Consider the following 17,076-nt stretch of genomic DNA (forward strand, 5'->3'; position numbering starts at 1 on the left):
GCCATTTTAGGATCCAAACTAATTTTTTTCATATGCTATTATACATTATGTAATATTAATATTATGTATTAATATTTGGAAATTAGGAGGGTAAAAAGAAAATCTATATTTCATTTGAAATATTAATCCTCCACCCACCCTCCATCTGCAAATATGTCTACCTGTAGTTAAATGTCTGCCCTCCTTAGCCTTTTAGGTTCTTCCTCCATCAGTCACCTCCTGTGTTTCCTGTGGTTTTTATTTCTTGCTCTCCACTGGCACCTTTCTTCCCGTTCATAAATGGAATTAATTAAGATGGGACATTACCCCATTACCCCATCCTTCTCCTTTCCTTCACTACCAAACTGTAGTCAGTATCTGCATTTCCTTACCTTGTATTCAGTCTTCAACCAGTTGAACTCAGTTCTCTGTCTTCATCGCTCCCCAAAACTGCTCCAACAAAGGTCACCAAAGCCTTCTAATTGTCCAATGCAGCTGGCCTTTTATAGTATCTTAATGTGACTGCTCCGCAGCTTTTGACACTGTTAGCTCCATTCTTTCCCCTCTCTTCTCAGGACTCTCTCCTAGTCCTCCTCCTATGTCTTTTCAGCTCCTTGATAGTCTTCTCTTCCTCTATCAACTCCTTGAATGTCTGTGGAGCTGTCTTCTGCTCACAGTCCTTCCCCGGCTTCACCTTTCATGTATCTGTATGCAAAGGATTATTTTATCCTCGTCTACTCCCCTGAATACTCAGCCTTTTCTACTTGATATTTCACGTGCAACTCAAATTCATTTTGGCCCAATCTCACACACTTGTTCCTCTTCACCATTTTTGTTAAGGTACCATCATCCTTTTAGTCTCCCAAGCTAGAAACTTGTTGTAATCTTAGAATACTCCGTGACTTAATGAGTCCCATCAAATTTTATTGATTTGACCTCTTAAAGATCTCTCAAATGTGTCTTCTCAAATATGCTGCCTTCTCTTTATCCTCATTATCATGGACATCATTCAGGTCTGATTTATTTCTCCTAGACATTCCTGCAATAACTCAACTGTACACCCTGTCGTCTTTTCCAGTGCTAATCAATACTTTACTGTACAATCTAAGTTATTTATCGGACCTACGAAACAAATTCTTTCTCTAAAATCCAAACTGACTCCCCATGTCTTGGTTGCAGCCTTGTTTTCCAACCTTGCCCTTTCTCTTTCCTGTCTCCCTAGTGTGCTCTATTCTTCCTGTAGCCCATGGATATTTGTTTTGCCATCTCTAGGCCAACTGCCTAGTCAGCTTTCCCTCTGGATATTCCACGGGCACCAAATGTTCACAAGTCCTTTTTGAGCACGAACCCAAACTGGAAACTCAGGAGTCATCCTAGAATCTCCCATGTCCTTGTATGCCACATACACTCTATCACCAAGACCTTTCAGCTCTACCCCCTTAACTTTTTAAATCTATATCCTTCTTCCTATTTCTATTATCACTCTTTTAATTCAGATCATCATTACTTATTTCCTGGACTAAAGAAACTTCCTGCTAACCAGTGAACCTGTTTTCACTCTTGCTTCACTCCAATATCTCCTCCAAAATTCTGTTTGATTGATTTTAAAAAAGGGTTCTTTTAATCCATGAAAAATTCTGTTTAATTGAAACCTCCTTCTCCATGGATTATTCTTCCCTTGCTTTGTCACCTCATCAATTCTCGCTTATCCTTCAAGTACTTGACTCATGTGTTAGCCCACTTGCCAGAGTTGCCTGATCAATCCACCCAGTTGAAAATTGGATTTCCCCCTCCTCTTTAATTATGGGCAGTCTTCTGGAGTGCTGATCACACCATATTGTTAGTATTGATTTACTTATCTACCTCCCCATTTTATTTTCCTGTACATACAGCCTGGAGTCCTGGTGGCATAGTGGTTAAGAGCTTGGCTGCTAACCAAAAGGCCAACAGCTCAAATCCACCAGCCACTCCTTGGAAACCTTACGGGGCGGTTCTACTCTGTCCTATAGGGTCGCTGTGAGAATCAACTCAACGGCAACAGATTTATTTATTTATTTGGTTCATACATACAGCCTAGTATACAATGTGTAGCACATGGAATGTGCTCAGTACATATCTATGGACTGTTTTGCAGAATGAATGTTTTCCCACTTCAGCATATGTTATTCCTTTTGCCTGGAAAACCACACTCTTTGGTGTATGGGAAACTCCAGTCATGAACCAGATTTAATGTCAACTCTTCAGTTTTTACTTCTGGCCTGGGCAGATGACACGATATACAATGGAAATACTTTAATTCTTTCTAATGGAACAACAGGATGGTTTGACACAGTGGCTGCAATGAGGGGTTCAAACACAGCAACGATTGTGAGGATGGCAAAAGACCAGCCAGTGTTTCATTCTATTGTACATAGGGTTGCTATGAGTTGGAACTGACTCAATGGCACCTAACAACAACAACAACAGCAATGGAACACCTTATTTCCTCTTTGGTGATAGGTCTGGGATTATGGTCAGAAGAAGGATTATGGTCAGAAGTAGGATTAGAGAGAGGAAATCCAGATTCTCAATTGCTCATTCATTGATGGAAGTCAGGCTAACATTGGTTAAAAAACAACAAAAAAAGTTGTTTTTGTTTGATTGTTTTTCTTTTTTTTTTTCCCAAGTGTGCCTTCCGCTTTGCCCTGAGCCTTTTATAAAATTCACAGAGCAAATAGAAGGTGAATTTATTTCTCCAATCTGTAAATTAACAAATTTTAAGGAAAGAAACATAAATTGTTTTAATAATTGGTGGAGTCACATAGATGTTTCTAGCTCTGTTAGGTAAAAAGAAAGAGGATGAGAACAAAAAGGAGATGAGCCTTCTAAGTAACACACTGCTCGGTCTGCAATCAGTACAAAGAAGTGGCCTTTAGAAACATACAGAAGATTAAATCTCAGTTGATTATGTTTGTTCCTGAAGGATCCAATCCAACTGAGTACAGAAGGTGACAACGCAAAAGTCTGTGTAAAGCACTGGGGTCCTAAAGAGCCTTCTTCCTGTTTCTTTTACTCTCTCCTCACCAAGGACACAGACATGTCCCGCAGCAGTATCATACCAAATGTCCCTACTACTTCACAGTTACAATGCCCACCCGATGTAAGACCAAAGGAAGACTTCTGGAGAGAAATGGGGGAATATTTACCACCAAAGGAGCTGAGGCTGGGAAAGATAGTTTTCTCTCTTGGAGGTGAGCTGATGCCTAAGTCATTGAGGCTATAGCAATTCTGGTTTGAACATGGAACACCCTCTGGGTATAACAACATGCCTGGTGTGTATGGATCAGTGAGGCAGAAGAGGCTGGGCCCACACAAAGTGCCTACTCTTCTAGTGTTGAGTCCACTTGATGCTCTTGAGGTCAACGCCATCCTGCACCATCTCCCACAGAGGGCTCATTTCTTGAAGATGCTTCACAGGCTGGATGCACGTCTCCAATGTGTAGTCCACTTCTTCCTCTGCAGTGAAGCAGCCAAAGCCAAACCTGATGGAAGAATGAGCTAAATGCTCATCAGTGCCAGTTGCTCTAAGGGCATAAGAGGGCTTCAGGGAAGCAGAGGTCCAAGTGTCCTCTGAGAATAAGGTGACATCCTTGAGTGCCATCAGCAGACTCTCCCCTTCCACGTATGCAAAGTTGAGCTTGATGCAGCCTGGGTAATGATGCTCAGGGTCCCCATTCATCACCACATCTGGAAGGCTCTTCAATATCTTCGGAGTCAGTTAGTCTGCTAACTTTGAGATCTGCTTGTGGTCATACTCCATCTCTTGCTGTGTCACTTCACACACAGCCCCTGCCCCACCACCAAGGGTGTGGGCTCTGTCCCAGACCGCATACCCCACTCCTAATCCCTCCACTCTGCAGGGTCTCCACATGCACACGAGGCCAGTGGTGAATGTAGATGGCACCAACCCTTTTTGGACCATAGATTTTGTGACCACTGATGCTCATGAGATCAATTTTCATGTTGATGTCATGTGGGATTTTTCCAATGACCTAGGCAGCATCGGTGTGGAAATATATCTTTCTGGAATTGGAAATTCACCCTATTTCCACAATGGATTGCTTCACTCTGGTTTCATTGTTCACAGTCCTGACCGAGACCAGACTGGTATCTGGCTGGATGGTAGCCTCTAGTTCCTTTAGGTCAATGATCCCACTCTTCTGCACTGGCTGGTAGGTGACCTAAAAGCCCTCAGCTTCTAGTGGATGGCAGGAGTCCAAGACACATTTGTGTTCAGTCTGGGTGGTGATTAAGTGCTTTTTCTGTGACTTACAGAACCTAGCCACCCCCTTAATTGCTGTGTTGTTGAATTCAGTAGCACCACTGGTGAAAATGATCTCACAAGGGTCGGCCCCAATCAGAGATGCTGCTTGCTGGTGAGCATGTTCCATGGCTGCTTCACTCTCCCAGCCATAAGCATGTGTCCAGGAGTGTGGGTTCCCATAGTAGTTGACTGCGTAAGGGAGCATGGCATTAAGGACCAGGGTCCAGAGGAGTTGTAGCTGCACATCCATATAGAGAGATCGCAGCACAGACTCTACCTGTGGAGCAGGGACTGTATCTGAGGGAACAGCCAACTGGGGAGTATGATCCATAATACGTAAGTGCAACCCCTGAATGGGTGCCCCAGACTTCAGTGCAGGAGCCACAGTTAAGGCCCTGGCCGCTAGCCTCCAGGTGACTCACAGCAACATGGTCTAGATGGCAGAGTCCTCTGCCCAAAGCGGCGACCTGTTTTTTTTTTTTTTTTTTTTTTAACTTATATCCACAGAAGTGCAGAAATGATAAGCAGTGACTGGCATCAGCTTTTACCGGGTGTTTTCTGGTAGTTGAGTTTGGCTTTGGAGCCTGACAGATATAAGTTTATATACCAGAGCTATGTGACCTTGGGCAAGTTACTGAACCTTTTTGCCCTTCACTCCTCATCTATAAAATACAGTCATGGCATCTTATAAACAATATGTCTCTTAGAGGTATTGGGCAGTTAAATGAGATAACGTGTGCAAAGCACCCAAAACAGTATCCTCCACATAGTAGGTGCCCTAGAAACCAGGGCTAGCATAATGGAGTGCTTCACTTGAGAATTCCTCTATGAATTCCACAGTTATCTTCCCTCATCCCTTGTCTTCCCTCGTTCCCAGATTGTCAGTGACTTTGCTACGTACTTCCAATCAACATATTGGACAAGTCTGTTACTGAAAATTTCGTAGATAATCACCATTCTGAAAATGCATTTTTTTTTTCTTTCAGCCACTTCTTTTTGATATTATAAAAATGAATATATTGTTTCTAAAAACTGATTAAATGGACCTTCACTTTCTCCCTGCTTCTGAAATTCACAAACATCATACTGAAATTGTGCTTTAATAAATAATAAAACCAATGCTTTGGTAAAGCAACATATTAAATGATATTGATGCTTTGTAGACAAGATGTTTTGTTTTCTTGTTTCCCCTGCTCTTCCTGTAAGTAAAATGACTCCCCCCATCCTCATACACAGAATCCAAGAAACAATTGGAAAAGTGTTCCATCTCTAGCTTGAGTACATAGTGGCCACTTAGAAACCCATGTTGTTTTGGTTCCTTCAGCATGTACCGTGAGAGTTCCCAGTGATAGGACTTTTTTATACAGAAGTTGCATGGTGTCCTAAGCTCTCCAACAAGGGGAAATAAAAACAGCGCACTTATTTTAAAAAAAAAATTTTTTTTTTAATTATTCCTTATCAGGAGAGCACTGTCCATGCATCCTTCCGCCTCCAGTCATCTTTCCTTTCTCTGACTTTCCCTCCCAGACTTCTACTCCACCCCATTTCCCACTCTCTATCCACAAGTGTCCTTAAGAGCAGCCTATCTAAGAGGTACATGCTATTGCCCTGAGAAATGACTGTTTGTCTATGTCAGTAACTCCCCTCAGGTACCCTGGCCTCAGCCCCTTCGGGTATGAGAGGCTGGCACCACACAATTTTACAGCAAGAACATATTTATGTAGGTTAGAGTTATTCCTTTCTTCACATAAAGGCATACTCCACATCCGAAAAACCCAAACCTGTTACCATCAAGTTGATTCTGACTCATAGCGACCGTATAGGACAGAATAGACCTGCCCCATAGGATTTCCAAGGAGTGGCTGGTGGATTCGAACTGCTGACTTTTTGGTTAGCAGCTGTAGCTCTTAATCACTATGACATGAGCATACATGGTAATCACCCGGAGGGCTGATTATAACAGTGTTGGGCCCCATTCTCCCAGTTTCTAATTCAGCAGGTCTGGGTTTGTTTTTTTTTTTAGGGGGGGATGGGGCCCAGCAATCTGCATTCTGAAAAGTCCCAGTTGATGCTGATGTTACTTGTCTGGAGGTCACTGTTTGAAAACTCTAGATACTTTTGACACACTCCTCCTCGTCACGTACCTGCTTGTTAAATCATGGATATTTAGTTTTGAAAGTGTAATTGCAGTTACATAAATTAAACTGGTCCTAGTTTATACTTATAAAATTTTGATATATCTTTACAGCATCCAAAATATAGAAGATGAAATGCAGATCTGAAGCAAAAAACCTCAAATCCCTACTCTTATTGGAATTAATGGTTAGAACAAACAGTCTATGTAGATAACTAGCAGATAATTGAAAGACCACAGAATTGGGCTTATTTTCAGCATTCTCTGACTTTGTGGGGTTATATATTATTGTTGTTACGGTGTGCCTTGAATCGATTCCTACTCATCGCAGTCCCATGTGACAGAGTAGAACTGATCCATAGGGTTTTCTTGGCTGTAGTCTTTGCGGAAAAAGATCTTTAGGTCTTTTTTCCCGTAAAGCCACTGGATGGATTTGAATCGCCAGCTTTCTGGTTAGCAACCCAATGCTTAACTGCTGCACCAGCAGGGTATATGTACTAGAGCTAAGTAATGAAATATATAATAATTACCTATACACTATACCGTTCTTTTGAAAAATTTTAGCCTGCTTCTGGCTCCCATAGTCTTTTCAAAAAAGAGTTTGTGTTTATTGAAACTGTAGTTTTAAAACCCTAGTTACCCAGCTAGGCTATTTTCAGTTAAAAAATTATATACTTTAATTTCTCCTATGTAGTCCATAATTCAGTGGTAAACTCCTGATGTCCCATGACAGCATAAGTAAACTTTTGTACAGCATTTTGCAGAAAATGGTGACTAGGTCTGGAATTATTAATTGTTGGTGATGATTATGTCTGTGTGTTTCCTTTCCACTGGATTTCCAGCTTACTGAAGACTTTTCTAAAGAACAATATAAAATTATTCATGAGCCTTGGATATTATGCGTACAATTGATTATGAAAATGTACTAGTAACCTAATTGTAGAATTCCTCGGTTACCCAGCACAAAAAAAAAAGCCCAGCACAAATATACTTAAATAAACCTTCAAAGCCTCCAAAAATAAGAGCATGTGGAGTTTTTTTAATGATTTTTTTTTTACTTTTATTATTTATTTATTTAATCTTCATGGACTCCTGATTTCCTTTTATTCAGTGCACTGTAATCCATTACAATCACTATTTATCTATTTTTTTTATTTTTATTGTACTTTAAGTGAAAGTTTACAAATCAAGTCAGTCTCTCATACCAAAATTTATATACACCTTGTTTTTTTTTTTTTTTATATACTCCTAGTTGCTCTCTCCCTAATAAGACAGCATACTACTTCCCTCTACTCTCTCTTTTTGTGTCCATTCGGCCAGCTTCTGACCACATCTGCCCTCTCATCTCTCCTCCAGACAAGAGGTGCCCACATACTCTCATGTGTCTACTTGATCCAAGAAGCTCACTCTTCACCACTATCATTTTCTATCTCATAGTCCAGTCTAATCCCTGTCTTAAGAGTTGGCTTTGGGAATGGTTCCTGTCTTGGGCTAACAGAAGGTCCAGGGACCATGACCTCTGGAGTCCCTCTAGTCTCAGTCAGACTATTAACTCTGGTCTTTTTATGAGAATTTGGGATCTGAATCCCACTGTTCTCCTGCTCACTCAGAGGTTTTCTGTTGGTTCCCTGTCAGGGCAGTCATAAGTTGCAGCTGGGCACCATCTAGCTCTTCTAGGTCTCTGGCTAATGTAGTCTCTGGTTTATGTGGCCCTTTCTGTCTCTTGGACTCATAATTACCTTTTGTCTTTGGTGTTCTTCATTCTCCTTTGCTCCAGGTGGGTTGAGACCAGCTGGTGCATCTTAGATGGCCGCTTGCTAACGTTTAAGACCCCAGACGCCACTCTCCAAAGTGGAATGCAGAATGTTTTCTTAATAGCTTTTATTATGCCAATTGACTTAGATGTCCCCTGAAATCATGGTCCCCAAACCCCAGCCCCTGCTATGCTGGCCTTTGAAGTATTCAGTTTATTCAGGGAAATTCTTTGCTTTTGGTTTAGTCCAGTTGTGCTGACCTCTCCTGTATTGTGTGTTGTCTTTCCCTTCACTTAAAATAATTCTTATCTGCTATCTAATCATTGAAAACCCCTCTCCTTCCCTCCCTCCCTCACCACTATGTAACCTTCAAAGAATATTTTCTTCTCTGTTTATTTTTCTAGTTCTTATAATAGTGGTCTCATACAATATTTGTCCTTTTGCAACTGACTAATTTCACTCAGCATAATGCCTTCCAGATTCCTCCATGTTATCAAATGTTTCACAGATTCTTCATTGTTCTTTATTGGTGTGTAGTATTCTATTGTATGAATATGCCATAATTTTTGTATTCATTCATTCATTGATGGGCACCTTGGTTGCTTCCATCTTTTTGCTATTGTAAACAGTGCTGCAATGAACATGGATGTGCATTTATCTGTTCATGTAAAGGCTCTTATTTCTCTAGGATATATTCCAAGGGGTGGAATTGCTGGATCCTATGGTAGTTCTATTTCTAGCATTTTAAGGAAGCACCAAATTGATTTCCAAAGTAGTACCATTTTACATTCCCACCAGCAGTGTATAAGTGTTCCAGTCTCTCCACAACCTCTCCAACATTTATTATTTTGTGTTTCTTAGATTAATGCCAGCCTTGTTGGAGTGAGATGGAATCTCATTGCAGTTTTGATTTGCATTTCTCTGATGACTAATGATCATGAGCATTTCCTCATGTATCTCTTAGCTACCTGAATGTCTTCTTTAGTGAAGTGCCTATTCCTGTCCTTTGGCCATTTTTTAATTGGGTTATTTGTCTTTCTGTAGTTGAGTTTTTGCCACATCATGTAGATTTTAGAGATCAGATGCTGATCAGAAATATCATAGCTAAAAACTTTTTCCCGGTCTGTAGGTAATCTTTTTACTCTTTTGGTGAAGTCTTTGGATGAGCATAGATTGTTGATTTTTACGAGCTCCCAGTTGTCTAGTTTCTCTTCTGCATTGTTAGTAATGTTTTGTGTACTCTTTATGCCATGTCCCTATTTTTTCTTCCATGGTCTTTATCATTTTAGATTTTATATTTAGGTCTTTGACCCATTTTGAGTTAGTTTTTGTGCATGGTGTGAGGTATGGGTCTTGTTTCATTTTTTTGCTGATGGATATCAAGTTATGCCAGCACCATTTGTTAAAGAGATTGTCTTTTCCCCATTTAACTGACTTTGGGCCTTTGTCAAATATCAGCTGCTCATACGTGGATGGATTTATGTCTGGATTCTCAATTCTGTTCCATTGGTCCATGTGTCTGTTGTTGTACCAGTACCAGGCTGTTTTGACTACTGTGGCAGTATAATAGGTTCTAAAATCAGGTAGAGTGAGGCCTCCCACTTTGTTGTTCTTTTTCAATAATGCTTTACTTATCCGGGGACTCTTTCGCTTCATATGAAGTTGGTGGTTTGTTTCTCCATCTCACTAAAAAATGTCGGTGGGATTTCTATTGGAATTGCATCGTATCTATAGATAGCTTTTGGTAGAATAGACGTTTTTACAACATTAAGTCTTCCTATCCATGAGCTAGGTATGTTTTCCACTTATGTAGGTCTCTTTTGGTTTCTTGCAGTAGTGTCTCGTAGTTTTCTTTGTATAGGTCTTTTACATCTCTGGTAAGATTTATTCCTAAGTATTTTATCTTCTTGGTGGCTACTGTAAATGGCATTGATTTGGTGATTTCCTCCTCTATGTTCTTTTTGTTGGTGTAGAGGAATCCAACTGATTTTTGTATGTTTATCTTGTATCCTCATGCTCTGCTGAAATCTTCTATTAGCATCAGTAGTTTTCCTGAGAATTTTTTAAGGTTTTCTGTGTATAAGATCATGTCACCTGCAAATAGAGGTACTTTTACTTCTTCCTTGCCAATCTGGGTGCCCTTTATTTCTTTATCTAGCCTAATTGCTCTGGCTAGGACATCCAGCACAATGTTGAATAAGAGTGGAGATCCTTGCCTGGTTCCCGATCTCAAGGGGAATGCTTTCAGACTCTCTCCATGTAGGATGATGTTGGCTGTTGGCTTTGTATAAATGCCCTTTATTATGTTGAGGAATTTTCCTTCTATTCCTATTTTACTGAGTTTTTATCATGAATGGGTGTTGAACTTTGTCAGATGCCTTTTCTTCATCAATTGATAAAATCATGCGATTCTTGTCTTTTATTTATATGCTGGATTACATTAATTGTTTTTCTAATGTTGAACCATCCCTGCATACCTGGTATGAATCCCATTTCTTGGTCATGGTGAATTATTTTTTTGATATGTAGTTGAATTCTGTTGGCTAGAATTTTGTTGAGGATTTTTGCATCTAAGTTCATGAGAGATACAAAAAAAAAAAAAAAAATGCAAACACATTGCCATCGAGTCTCCTAGCGACCCTATAGGACAGAGTAGAACTGCCCCATAGAGTTTCCAAGGAGCACCTGGTAGATTTGAACTGCTGACCTTTTGCTTAGCAGCTGTAGCTGTTAACCATTATGCCACCAGTGTTTCCTCATGAGGGATATAGGTCTATAATTTTCTTTTTTTGTGGTGTCTTTACCTGCTTTTGATATCAGGGATATGCTGGCTTCATAGAATGAGTTTGGGATTATTCCGTCCTTTTCTATGCTCTGAAATATCTTTAGTAGTAGCGGTATTAACTCTCCTCTGAACGTTTTGTAGAACTCTGCAGTGAAGCCATCCAGGCCAGGGCTTTTTCTTTGTTGGGAGTTTTTTGATTACCTTTTAAATCTCTCCTTTTAACATAGGTTTATTTAGTTGTTCTACCTGTTTGTGTTAGTTTAGGTAGATAGTATGTTTCTAGGAATTCATCCATTTCTTCTAGGTTTTCAAATTTGTAAGAGTACAATTTTTCATAGTAATCTAATATGATTCTTTTAATTTCAGTTGGGTCTGTTGTAGTATCGCCCATCTCATTTCTTATTTGGCTTGCTTCCTCTCCTGTTTTTCTTTTGTCAATTTGGCCAATGGTTTATCAATTTTGTTACTTTTTTCAAAGAACCACCTTTTGGTCTTGTTAACTCTTTCAATTTGTTTTTCTATTTTCTCTTTCATTTAATTCTGCTCTAATTTTTATGATTTGCTTTCTTCTGGTGCCTGAGGGTTTCTTTTGTTGCTCTCTTTCTATTTGTTCAAATTGTAGGGGTAATTCTTTGATTTTGGCCCTTTCTTCTTTTTGGATGTGTGCATTTCTTGATATAAATGACCTCTGAGCAGATTTAGCTCGGTCCCAAGGTTTCTGATAGGAAGTGCTTTCATTCTTATTGGATTCTATGAATTTCTTTATTCCATCCTGGATGTCTTTATAACACAGTCATTTCTGAGCAGGGTATTGTTCAGTTTCCAAGTGTTTGATTTCTTTTCCCTGCTTTTTCTGTTATTGATTTCTACTTTTATGGCCTTATGGTCAGAGAAGATGCTTTGTAATCTTTCAGTGTTTTGGATTCTGCTAAAGCTTGCTTTATGACCTAATATGTGGTCTACTCTAGAGAATGTTCCATGTGCTCTAGAAAAGAAAGTATACATGGCTGCTGTTGGGTGGAGTGTTCTGTATATGTCTGTGAGGTCAAGTTGGTTGATTGTGGCAATCAGATTTTCCGTGTCTTTATTGAGCTCCTTTCTGGATGTCCTGTCCTTCACCAAAAGTGGTGTGTTGAAGTCTCCTACTATTATTGTGGAGCTGTCTATCTCACTTCTCAATGCTATTACAGTTTCTTTTATGTATCTTGCAGCCCTGTCATTGGGTACATAAGTATTTAATATGGTTATATCCTCCTGGTAAGTAGTCCCTTTAATCATTATATAGTGTCCTTCCTTATCCTTTATGGTGGATTTAATGTTATAGTCTATTTTGTCAGAAATTAATATAGCCACTCCTGCTCTTTTTTGATTGTTTTAGTTTGTTTGTGTCTCTAAGGCGTGTCTCTTATAGGCAGCATATTGACAGATCTTGTTTTTTAATGCATTCTGCCACTCTCTTTATTGGTGCATTTAGTCCATTTACACTCAGCGTAATTATGGATAGGTATGAGTTTAGTGCTGTGATTTTGATGCCTTTTTTTTGTGTGTTATTGACAGCTTCTTTTTCCCACTTAATTTTTTTGTGCTGAGTAGTTTATCTTTATATATTGCCTTTTCCTCTTACTCGTTGTTTTTTTTCTGCTGAATCTTTATTTTTTTCTTGTGTTTTATCTTGATGAGTAGGATTGTTAGTTTCCTTTGTGGTTACCATGATATTTACTCCTATTTTTCTAAGTTTACGGTTTCTTCATTTTTTTTAATTCTTTTATGTGATTTTTCTTCAAATATATTGGTGCCAAGTGCTTTATCTTCAACCTCACCAATTCTGCCTTCCACTTGCTCAATTCTACTCCTCTGACTTTCTATCGAGTTGTCTAATTTTGTAATTTTATTGTTAATCTTCTGAATTTCTGATTGCTCTCCTCCTATGGATTCTTGCAGCTTATTAAATTTTTCATTATGTTTTTGAATTTTAATTTTTTGAATTTTAATTTTTTGTAATTTTTAATTTCTTCAACTGCTTTATCTGTATGTTCTTTGGCTTGTTCTGCATATTGCCTTATCTCCTTCCTAATCTTGTTTCTGATATCTTGAAGAGTTCTGTGTATTAATATTTTGTATTCTGCAGCAATTCCAGGAAGGAACCTTCACCCAGAAGATTCCCTGATTCTTTGCTTTGAGAGTTTATTGAGGGGATCATGGTCTGCTTCTTTATGTGATTTGATGTTAACCATATTGTCTTGGAGCCATCTATAAGTTATTGTATTAGTTTATATTATTTTTGCTTACTGCAGCCTAGCTTCTTGCTTTATTTTGTTTTGATATGCCCAAATAGGTTGCTTGAGTGAGCTAGCTTGATTATTTTCGGCTTTGAAGCTCTATTGTCCTGTCACCAGGTGGCTAGAGCTGTTATCAGATATATCAACCTAGGAGTCCATTCACTTTTCTTGTATGGATTCAGCTCAAGTGTCCAGGTAGCTGATCATCAAGTGTGTGGTACAGGCTCTGTCCTAGAGTCTTAGAGGGGCAGGGGTGATTAAGGTAGGTACCGGTGTCTGGTTCCAGCAAGGGGTCACACTCTGAACAAGGCAGGGGCTGACAACCATCCCCCTATTTTCTGTGAGGAAAACATATCCCTATTTCCTAGAGCACACAGATGGTGTTCTACAGATGGGCCATGGGCACCCAATGCTTTTGGTTGTAAGGACTGGGAGGTACCAGTTATCCTTGGACCCCTGTCACAGGTGGCTGGGTGACCTGAGTAGAGCTACCAGTCCTTAGGCCCCTGATGTGGGTAGGTTAGGACCCTGTTTAATAGGCAAATCAGTGTCAAACATCAAACAACCACTTTTCTACTGCACAGCTGAAACAGTTGCAGTTTGCCGACAAGGGCCTATTCTCCTGAAATAGGTCCACACAGGTCCATGCAGGGGTGAAAGGTATTAAAGTCCATGGACCATTTATGCCTGATCAGGAGCCGCTTTGCTCCTGAGCACCCCAGGTTAGTGGAGCTGGCAAATTATCTTTTCACCCAATTGTGAATTTATTCCTTCTCCAAGGCCACGAGAATGGCTCTGAGCCCTCTCAGGCCCAGGGAAATCGACAGCCACTGAAGCTGGCTTGGAGGCTGGTGGTGCGGTGAAATATACGCAAGTACTTAGCTTTTGTTCAGAGCGCCGTTGTTCTCTGGTTCCGGAGGTGTGAGTAGGCCGTGTGGCTGGCTGTTTCTCCCTGAGGAAACCGCGGCCAGACGCTACTACCAGCCTGCCGCCATCATTCCCGGGAATGGTGCCTGAGGGATCCCGGTGATTCAGGTCCGGCCACTCCTATGCGCTTCTGAACTGTTTCTCCCTCCCCCTGCCACTCAGACCATTTTCTAACTTTGCCTTTGATTTTCAGGGCTCCTAGTTTGTCATAAATATAATCATTTCACTTGTTTTTTTTGATCTTTGTTGTAAGAGGGATTGCCGGAAGTCTCTGCTTCTCTACCATCTTGGCCCTGCCTCCTGTATTTTTTTTTTAATTGCTACTAATACTTTCTTTTAGCTTAATCAAACTATGCCATGTGCATATTTCTATCAATATATGAATATGTGGTTACCTACTGTTGTCCAGATATATGTGTGTACATATATATTTATAGCTTTCTCTATATTTATATGAAAACCCTGGTGGCGTGGTGGTTAAGAGCTACTGCTGCTAACCAAAAGGTCAGCATTTTAGGTCTACCAGGTGCTCCTTGGAAACCCTATGGGGCAGTTCTACTCTGACCTATAGGGTCTCTATAAGTCAGAATCAACTTGACAGCAACAGATTTGGTTTTTGGTTATATTTATACATCTAAAAAAATCTGGGTTTACATAATTTTGTCATGACAAGTAATCTAGCCTCCATTGTCAGTGAATTGCTTTTTTTTTTTTTTTTCCTTCTGTAACAATTAGATTTTATCCTAACAACTGGAATATAGGATATTATGGAGAAAATTCACAGGTCTCTTTGCATAATAGTATACAATAATACTTCTTTTTCTATGTGATTCATCCCAAGGCTGTTAAAAGGTTTAGGTTTTTGTTTATTGGTTTGTTTGTTTCAATATGTTCCAAAGGGTCAGCCCCTCTCTGCGCATCCTCACCAATACCCTTCATGTTGCATCCTTTAGTCCTGTAGTGCAATCCTTTTCTGAAGCACCAGGTTGTATAATCACGTAATGCCTTGATTTATAACTAGGTTGTAATCCAAATAGGAAACAGGTGGAATCACAACTGGGTATGGTGCCTTGGATATTAATGGCTTGGCTCACCAGTGGAATTTCTAAATCTGCGTATACTTTTTTTGGTCTTAATTATGCATTCATTAAAAGGTTTTATACCCAGCAGAATAAAGTAAATATTTTTTGATCTCCATAGTGTGCTTCCAGACTGTAGATTTGCACAGCAGGGGCTTGATAATCTGAATAAATTGTGTTTCCCCAAGGAGTTTATCTTTCAAATAAGGTCATAAAGAAATGCAGCTCCCCCATTCTTAGATTTCTCTGTGTGCCTTTTCTGCTCTGTGTAATATAAAGCATGGGAACCAGAGTGTGTTATAGATAGTCATACATATCCAGTATAATGTCTCAGTCTGTCCTCCTTGCTTGTCTCTGGTGAAGTATTAAGTACAAAAGAAATGAATGATTTAACAAATCATAAAAAAATTATTTTTGCTGATATTTATAGAAAAACAAAGTCTGTATTAGACATTCAGTGTTTTCTTCCTTTCACCCAGTGTATGGAATCTTCAAAGCTATAGTTTAAACACTGTCAAGAGCATTAAAAAGCAGGGGGTAAGGGGTGAATAATAATAAAAATAATGATAGTGATAGGTGTGTTGAGCACCTACTTTGTGGATTGCACTTTACATACATTTTTGGGAGTCCTCCTCACAGATTTAGGGTGTACGTATCGCTTTTCTCATTTTTTAGATTAAAAGAAAAAAAAAAAGATTCCAAATGATTAAGCACTGGGTGAGGCCATCCAGATTGGTCAGCTTCAAATCATGTGCTTTACCCACAATTGCAACTAATGCCTTGTCCCCGTAACTTATGACCTTGTGAAGGAGACAGGGAAAAATGTAATATTATGAATCCAAATATACCTGCATAGTTGAACTTATAATTTATATGAGTCATAAAGAATAAGATATCAATGCACTGATATTGAGTGGTAGCCTAAGAATGGCAGACAGTTATGACAAGGGCAGGCAATAGCTCTTTTTTTTTCCTGTCTTCCTGGGCTGCCATATTTATTTCCAGTGTTGCTAACATTCTAGGCATGTTCCTTATTTAAACATTTTTAGAGGAACAGAAGAATCTATGTTTTACTGGAAACTAAGAAGTAAAAGCAATGAAAGTTGAATTTTTAAAAGTCTAATATTTTCTCTTGCCTACTCAGTGTCCGTCAATCAAAACTTACCAAGTAGCCACTATGTGAAGAAATGGATGCAGATGCAAAGTAATAAAAATAGAGTCTGCACCTTTATGCCAGCTGGGGAGAAAATATGTGACTGTGAGTTTATTGGGGTATTTGAAATAGATTTGGGGGTGGTAATGAAAAAAAAAAAAGGATGCCTTGACTTTCAGAGCAAAGGGTGACCTTTCATTTAGGGGTGTCCTCAAAATATGAAGTAATGCCAATGTTCTATATTACAACTTCAGATTTCATGTATGCTATTACACAGTATTACACAGTGGTCATAGAAACACCAATATGTCTCCTGACCAGCTTTTTCTATAGGTAAAGCATTGGTGTACGGTAGCTGAGGTGACATTTTGAAAGGGCCTTAAGTGAAGGACATCAATGATCATAAATGAATATCATAATTATAATAATGAAGCACGGCGTTATTAAAATAGCTACATCTCTTGAGTGTTATTACCCAGAAAAATCTGGAATCCTATTCACTTTGGTAAATTGTCATCTTAGAGGAGGGGAAAGTTTAGGAAATCAAAATGGTATTACTCTTAACTTTGAAAGCTAAGTCATAGTTTTCCATACTGGTATTATATGATGTTGACGCTAGATTTTGTTTTGCAACTCAGCGAGGTTCTCAAAAATAGATGAGGCAATAAAAGAGAGAACTTCTA

General features: G+C 39.3%; 1 protein-coding gene and 1 pseudogene across 2 annotated transcripts in view; one reads left to right on the forward strand and one right to left on the reverse strand.

Annotated features, from left to right (window-relative positions):
- Positions 1–17,076, forward strand: part of KLHL32 (kelch like family member 32) — a 227,508-nt gene that overhangs the window by 142,733 nt on the left and 67,699 nt on the right. The gene's annotated exons all lie outside the window — the stretch shown is intronic.
- LOC126083663 (cysteine desulfurase, mitochondrial-like) lies at positions 3,347–4,712 on the reverse strand (annotated as a pseudogene).

This window comes from Elephas maximus, chromosome 1 (genome assembly GCF_024166365.1).
Source record: "Elephas maximus indicus isolate mEleMax1 chromosome 1, mEleMax1 primary haplotype, whole genome shotgun sequence".
In the NCBI taxonomy this organism is placed as follows: Eukaryota; Metazoa; Chordata; class Mammalia; order Proboscidea; family Elephantidae; genus Elephas; species Elephas maximus.